Source organism: Cavia porcellus, unplaced genomic scaffold (genome assembly GCF_034190915.1).
Source record: "Cavia porcellus strain 051 isolate PalLab524CR breed Dunkin Hartley unplaced genomic scaffold, mCavPor4.1 scaffold_1, whole genome shotgun sequence".
NCBI lineage: Eukaryota > Metazoa > Chordata > Mammalia > Rodentia > Caviidae > Cavia > Cavia porcellus.
Window position 1 is genome coordinate 176,558,712 of NW_026947484.1, and position 6,770 is coordinate 176,565,481.

At 42.4% G+C, this 6,770-nt stretch overlaps 1 protein-coding gene across 4 annotated transcripts in view; it reads left to right on the forward strand.

The window, feature by feature from the left end:
• Susd1 (sushi domain containing 1) overlaps positions 1 to 6,770 on the forward strand; it is a 143,984-nt gene that overhangs the window by 103,414 nt on the left and 33,800 nt on the right. The gene's annotated exons all lie outside the window — the stretch shown is intronic.

The window sequence follows — 6,770 nt, forward strand, 5'->3', positions numbered from 1 at the left end:
AATAATCAACACGTTTTCTTTGAGTCCATGTTGCCCTCCAGCTACTCTACCTTCTCTCTGCCTCCTTTTATGTTAAAACTCTTTGAAAGACTTGTCTGTCCTGGGGGCTTGGCATCCTTACTTCCTGTTTCTCCCAGAATCATTCCACTGGGGAGATAGTTTCCTTTATGGAAAGGGCCTCCATTCAGTCTTCACTTAGTTATTGGCTTCCACCCAGTTCACTGCTCAAGTCTAAAAGGAACCCTAATAGATTTCATCCTACTCCCAAATTTCTAGTCCATGAACAATCTATGTTGGTTTACGGTCCGAAGAGTATATCCTGAATTCAGCAACTTATCTGCACCTTCACCTTTGCCACTGCCAACCTGATGGAAGCAGAAACTACTTTTTTTGGACTCCTGTAGCTGTTTTCTGTTTCCTGCTTTCACTCTATCACCCTTCACCCTTAAATCTCAGGTTTGAAACAGGTGCGAAACATTACAGTCAGAATTGCAAACATAACTGTAGTTAAGATTGCTCAGTGGCCAGAGTGCTCTTTTTAAAATGAGTTTGGAAGTGTGGCAGCACCAGCTAGCTGTCTCCAGTGATTTTCCTTTGAGGTTGGAATAGAATCCACATTTCTTAGCACAGAACGTGTAGTCCAGCCCCTGCCTCCTTCGCTGACTTCATCTCCCTTTCTCTCCCTCTTTTCTCACTAAGCACTGCCTGTCTGTCTCCTTGGCCTTCTCACTAGTCCTTAACTGGCTCAACCTTTTCCCTGCATCCAGCCTTTCTGTTTGCTTTGCATTTGTTCTGGGATACTTTTTCTGCATGACTTCTTCATAATCATTCAGATATCTGCTCAAATGCCACCACCTTTGCCTCAGTCCATTTTCTGTTGCTAAAACTGAACACTGAAGGTTGGGTAATTAATAAAGAATAGAATTTAATTTGACTTATGGTTTTGGATATCCAAGAGCATGACACAGGCATCTGCTCAGGTCTGTGGGAAGCATTTCTGCTGGGTTATGACATGATGGATGGCATCACATGGCAGGGCACAGCAAGTGTATTGAGAGCTTGCTTTTATTCAAGGCCACTCCCTTGATAATTTACTAATCCATTAATCCACAGATGGATCAGTCACTTAAGGAGTAGAGCCCTCATGACCATGACCCAGTCACCTCTTGAAGTTCCCATCTCTAGAATCTGAGTATTCAAATACTTGTACCATTAACAGATGTCTTTAGGATTGTTTCCAGCGTGTAAAATTTGGGAGACATACTCAAACCATAGCACTCTTCGGGAGGCTTCCCATGAGCATCCTTTCCCAAATGCCCTCCTTAGTCTCTGCTCCATTACTCTAGCCACTTGCCTGCCTGAATTTCTTCCTTTCCCTCCTCTTCCTGCTCTGCCCCCTCCTCTTACTCTCTGCCTTTCTTGTCCCCCCATCTTTTTCTTCGGTGCTGGGAATCCAACTGGGGCTTGTTTGTGCTAGACAAGTGTGCCAACATTGAGATACTACCCCAGCCCTTGAATTTCTCCATAGATCTTGTTTTCTGCAGTTTTTGGCTTAATTGTTCAGTCTTCCTCCTTCGCTAAAATAGGAGCTCTTTGAATGCAAAGATGTTTGTCTGTGTTTCTGTATTTCATATCCAACATACAAGAATTGTATTGATACAAAGGAAAGCAAACATTATATATCTGTATTGGTCTATCTGTCTATCCATAGTGGCTGAATGATTATTGAGGGGTTAGTATTGGCACTGAGGAGGTATCTGATTAGTTAATAAAGATTTTACACATATAAAGAATTAATCACATTAGTATTCAGTCATTCCTTCCCATGACAACTTATTAAAACAATAGCTATTCAGTCTCTTACTCTTGGTCCTTGATATATTTGTGTGGGTTGAATTTCTAACTTCAATTAACATTTCATACTTTTCTGAGCAAAGGGTAAAGGGTTTGACAAAATATTTCTACCTTGTTTTGGAGGCTAAATCTACCCTTACTCGCTGAAGCGCCCGTCTGTATTCAGGGCCACCAGGGGACGCTATTGAGCTGCTCAAATTCACTCAGACAGTGAGGTTTAAATTCATGGAGTCCGTGACTCCGTGCTTTCTTACTTTACTTTTTAGAGGTTTAGAGGTTTTGCAGTTTTAAAACATGAAACTTCACATTGTCTAGATCTTCTTAAAAAGTTAAGAGAACCTCACGTGTTAAGTGAACAACATGTGAGATTGCCTAAGATGTGTATGGCTTTGTTTCAATAAAATCACCATTTAACCTTACCAGAAATGCGAGCTTTAGAATTTGGGTTTGGAACATAAAGCAGCTCATTTCCCAGAAAAGTGAGCGGAATTTCCCTTAGGCATATCTTCCCTTAAACTCAGTCGCACTGATGGGAACAGCATGAAAACAAATGCTTTAAATATGCTGCTGACCTCAGAGGACAGCGAAAGTTCTAGGAATGTTGAGGGACAGAGGCAAGTGTTGGAGTACGCGTGCTGGGGAGCCAGCGGGGCAGGGAGGCGGAGCTCCCAGAGGGAGCAGCCTCAGGGAGGCCTAGTGCGAGTCTGAATTGTCCTACCCTTTATGCCCCTTAGGAGACAGTGGAGAACAAATACCTGCATTCTTGCAGTAGACCCCAGGGAGTCAGAACAACTTTCAGGCCCTGGTTATGCTATTTTCTTGATGAGTTTAAAAGCTTACAGGCAAAATTTTCATTTTCTGGGGAGAGACAGGAAACCAGAGAGAGGATCACAACGGTGGGGAATCAAAAACAGTGCGTTCCTAAGTGGAAAGATAAACCAGACCACTAACACTGTACAGCATAGTGACCATCTGAGGTTAACTGTGTATTTGTGGAAGAGAAAAGGGAAGAAAAGATAGGAAGGAGGTCATTCCTTCGCGTGACTCTCTTCCATATCAAGGCTGGCTACTCGCATGGGAAAGTTCCCATTTCTAGTTACATTTGTGGTAAGAAAAAGAAAGTACTTTTCAGACTAGGAACCCAACTGAAGACATTAGTATGTCCCAAGCATTATCACACTATTGTCTTTAAAAATTTATCTATTTATTTTATTTTAGTTACTCATTTTTTGAGACAGGGTCGTACTATGCAGTTCAGACTGACCTTGAATGCACTCTGTAGCCCAGGCTGGCCTCAGACTCACGGTATCCTCTTAGCCGCCTGACTGTGGGGATTACAGTGTGCACCATCATGCCTGGCCTGTCATACTATCATTTTATCAGAGGCCTCTGCCTCTCATACCACAGGGTATCCCTGGAAAGGTCCCTGCAGGACCAATTCTCTATAGTTCCCCTGCCATACACTTCTTTACTATGATGGTTTGCCTAGAACTGTCTGAGGATGTAGCACTGCTGTGTCTTCAGAGAGAATCCCGTCCTTTGTGGCTGGTTATCCCTGGGAATGCCTGTGTCTACACTTGACCTTCACTCTCTGCTCCGTTTAGTCTTTTGTGAATACAGGTTCTTGGTATCTAGAAACCTAACATTGGATCAGGCCAGGAGGGGGTATATATGCCCTTCCATATGTCCATGGTCCACATATTTCCCCCATTGCCAGGAATTTCCCAACTACTATCCATCCCTAAGCCCCCAAGTGAATGGTATTGGGTACTGCTCCTTTCAGTGTAACCACCTTTGCTCAGTTCCAAAGAGACAAGATGGTCTACCACAGAGGGAAATGGGCTGGATGGGTCATTTTCTTGCATTAGCTTTAGCTCTTACAAAATGTGTATGGAAACGTTTCCTTAGATAATAAGCGTTTCTCTCTCTCTCTCTTTTTCTGTCTCTGTCTCTCTCTCTCACTGTCTCTCTGTCTCTCTCTGTGTATGTGTATGTGGAGTAGGAGCAGGGGTGAGCCTGCTGAGCATCATCAGTTTCATTCAGCAAATATTTATTGATGGCTTATGTACAAAGATCTGTGCAAACTGCTAAAGAGAATATAAAGATTCCTTCTCCTTGGGAGGTCAAGTATCATAAAAGTGTGCTAACTCTATGGATAGGAAAGACCTGTCTCTCCTTGTCATAGCTGATGATTTATGGTGGTAGAAGCTACCATTTCTTTTGTCGCTGTCAGTTTCAATTGATTATGCCGTGGCTTGCATGGTATATCTGGAGAGATTTCTGAGGTAGAAATGAATGGTCTTGCTGTCTTTATTTTCATTTTTTTTCAGCTTCATTTTATTTCAAGGAGAAAAAAAGAAGAAAACTAAAAACAAAATTTAAAAACACATTAATCAGGGGCAACAATGGTACATACATTGTGCATTGTCATCCCCAAATCATTCACCCAGAGAACATGATATCTGTATTCAATTGTCCAAACAATACCAGCACAGGTCTTTCTCTTCAGTGAACTCAGAGAAATCAGTAGTGTAACTATCTACACACACACACACACACACACACACACACACACACACACACACATATATACACACCCATACATATGTTGTTTCTTTCTTGCTGTCTTTAATTTTTCTCTACTTTTTAGTACAGAAATTTCAGAAGAGTAGCTCTGTACTAGGTTCTCAGGCAGTGGAGTTGTGTTTAATTCAACTTCTTATCAATTCAGGCTTGCAATATAAAGTTGAAACTTTTTTTACATGTGGTGCAGAGCAAATTTTCTGTTTTTTTGTTCATTTTGGTGAGTTTTAGATAGAACAACATTAATAGATTTGCATTTGTACCACCTTCTTTCCTTTTAATTTGATAGATTGCCTAGGTTAATCATATTAACCTTTTGTTGTCTATTCCATGGTTTTTTATTGTGTATCCCATGGTTATTTACTCTTCAATTTTCTTTTTTTCTACTAATGTTAGGACTTTTTAAATTTTCACATAATTAATTCTGTTGGTGCCAGAAACTATAGTTTCTGCTTCTGATCATGCCAAGAAAAGCCCTCCCTACCCTGAAATCTGAACAATTCTCTGCTGCTTCCTCCTCCTACTCCTTTTTGCCTTCCTCCTCTAGGACATGAACCCAGGGCCACACCCTCAGCACACTTTAAAATTTATTTTGAGATAGGATCTTACTAAGTTGCTCAGACTGGCCTTGAACTTGTGATTCTCCCGCCTCAGCCTCTGAGTAGCTGAGATCACAGGTGGGTGCCGCAGTTCCTTCTTTCCCTCTGGTTCTTTTTCCTGCTCCTCCTTTTCCTTCTTCTTTCTTCCATCTCCTCTCCAAGCCCTTTTGAGATGGGTCTCACTTGTTGCCCAGGCTGCCTTCCAGCTCCTCACCTCTCCGTCCTCCCTTAGCCTCTGTCTCATGCTTTGGTAACGGTTTTGCTTTTTGCATTTAAAGTGTGTTTACATTTGGAAATTGTTTGGTGTCTATGAGGCTGACCTTGTAATTATTTTAACCTCTAGCTGATAAACCAGGTCCCTATTGCCTTTTGAGTATCCATGTCATAGAATATTTCCTCTACTTACTTGGTTCTTGTTCAGAACTATCTAGCTTCTTCCAAGGCTCTGCCTATGCTGTGATTGTATAACTGGATCCTTCCAGCTCTTGGAGCCTTGTTTTGGGGCAACAAAAATTAAAACCAACAAAGCAGCAAGTAGCAAGCAGTGAGGAATAACCAAATGTGTGTTTATTAGAAAGAAAGAAGAGCTCTCCATAATTGAAGGAGGGTTCCATTCAGTTTTTGATACCAAAATGTGACAGAAAGCAGGGGTGTCTTGTTTGCAGGGAGGTCTTTGATGTATGGAGTCTAAATCGCTTTATTTGTATTTTACTTCCTCCAAGGTCTCTTCCATTTGTTTAGGGATCTGTTCTTTGTCCCTTGTATTTTTTTTTTTTTTTTTTTTGTACTGGGAATCAGACTCAGGACCTCGTGCTTGCCAGGCAGGTGCTGTGCTGCTGAGCTATGTCCCCGACCTGTCCCTTGTATTTTATTAGGCCCTGATACTCCATTTGATTACTCAGGTTCTCTGGTGTGCCTTGGGCCCTGACTTTAGTTCCCTGTAACTATTCAGGACCAGGGTCCTATCTGTCTAACCTTCCCTACCTCTTGACTTTATTCTCCCTCCATGTAGTGACCCTGACTGCTGTCAGGTGTGTGACCTAAGGGTCTCACAAACTACTTCCTGCTGAGAGGGGGTGTTGTCGAGGGTGGCAGTCACAGCTCACTACTGCAAGGCCTATCTAAAGGTCCTTGATAGAAGTTAGGAAGAGCGCTCATGGGTGAGTCTGCCCACATCACCATTTGTAGCTTTAAAACTGTCAAATGAGAAAAAACAGATTTGACTAAGAGATTGAGAAAACATGGCCCAAAGCAAGGCTGTCAGAAACATTAATAATGGCCCTGCCAGGGGGAGTTACCAGGATGTTCAGTACCAGATCCCTGAGAAGGGTCTCTGTGACTCAGACAATTTCTGAGGAATTTTAGAAGCATGGTCAGCTAGTTTCCATGCTGCATCTGTCACTCCACCAGGCTGGTTACCATAAAAGCCATATTTTTTTCCCCCTAGGAATAGGCTTAGCCCCTTTTTCTCATCAGTCAGGAGGTCTAGTCCTCTCTGATTTTGTAAAGTTACTGTTGCTAGGGAATCTATTTGATTTTGAAGGGCTGTCAGGCTCTGCATCCTCTTGTATAAACTCTCAGCAGGATCAAGGGAGTTGGTTAAAGCAGGTGAGGTTGCAAACCCCCACCGTCCCAGCCGTGGTTCCTGCTGTGATCCCCATTCCTGCCAGTAAGGGAATAAGTTGGATCACCATTGTTCTGCGTTTGTTTTGGTGGGGTCATACCTTGACTGGA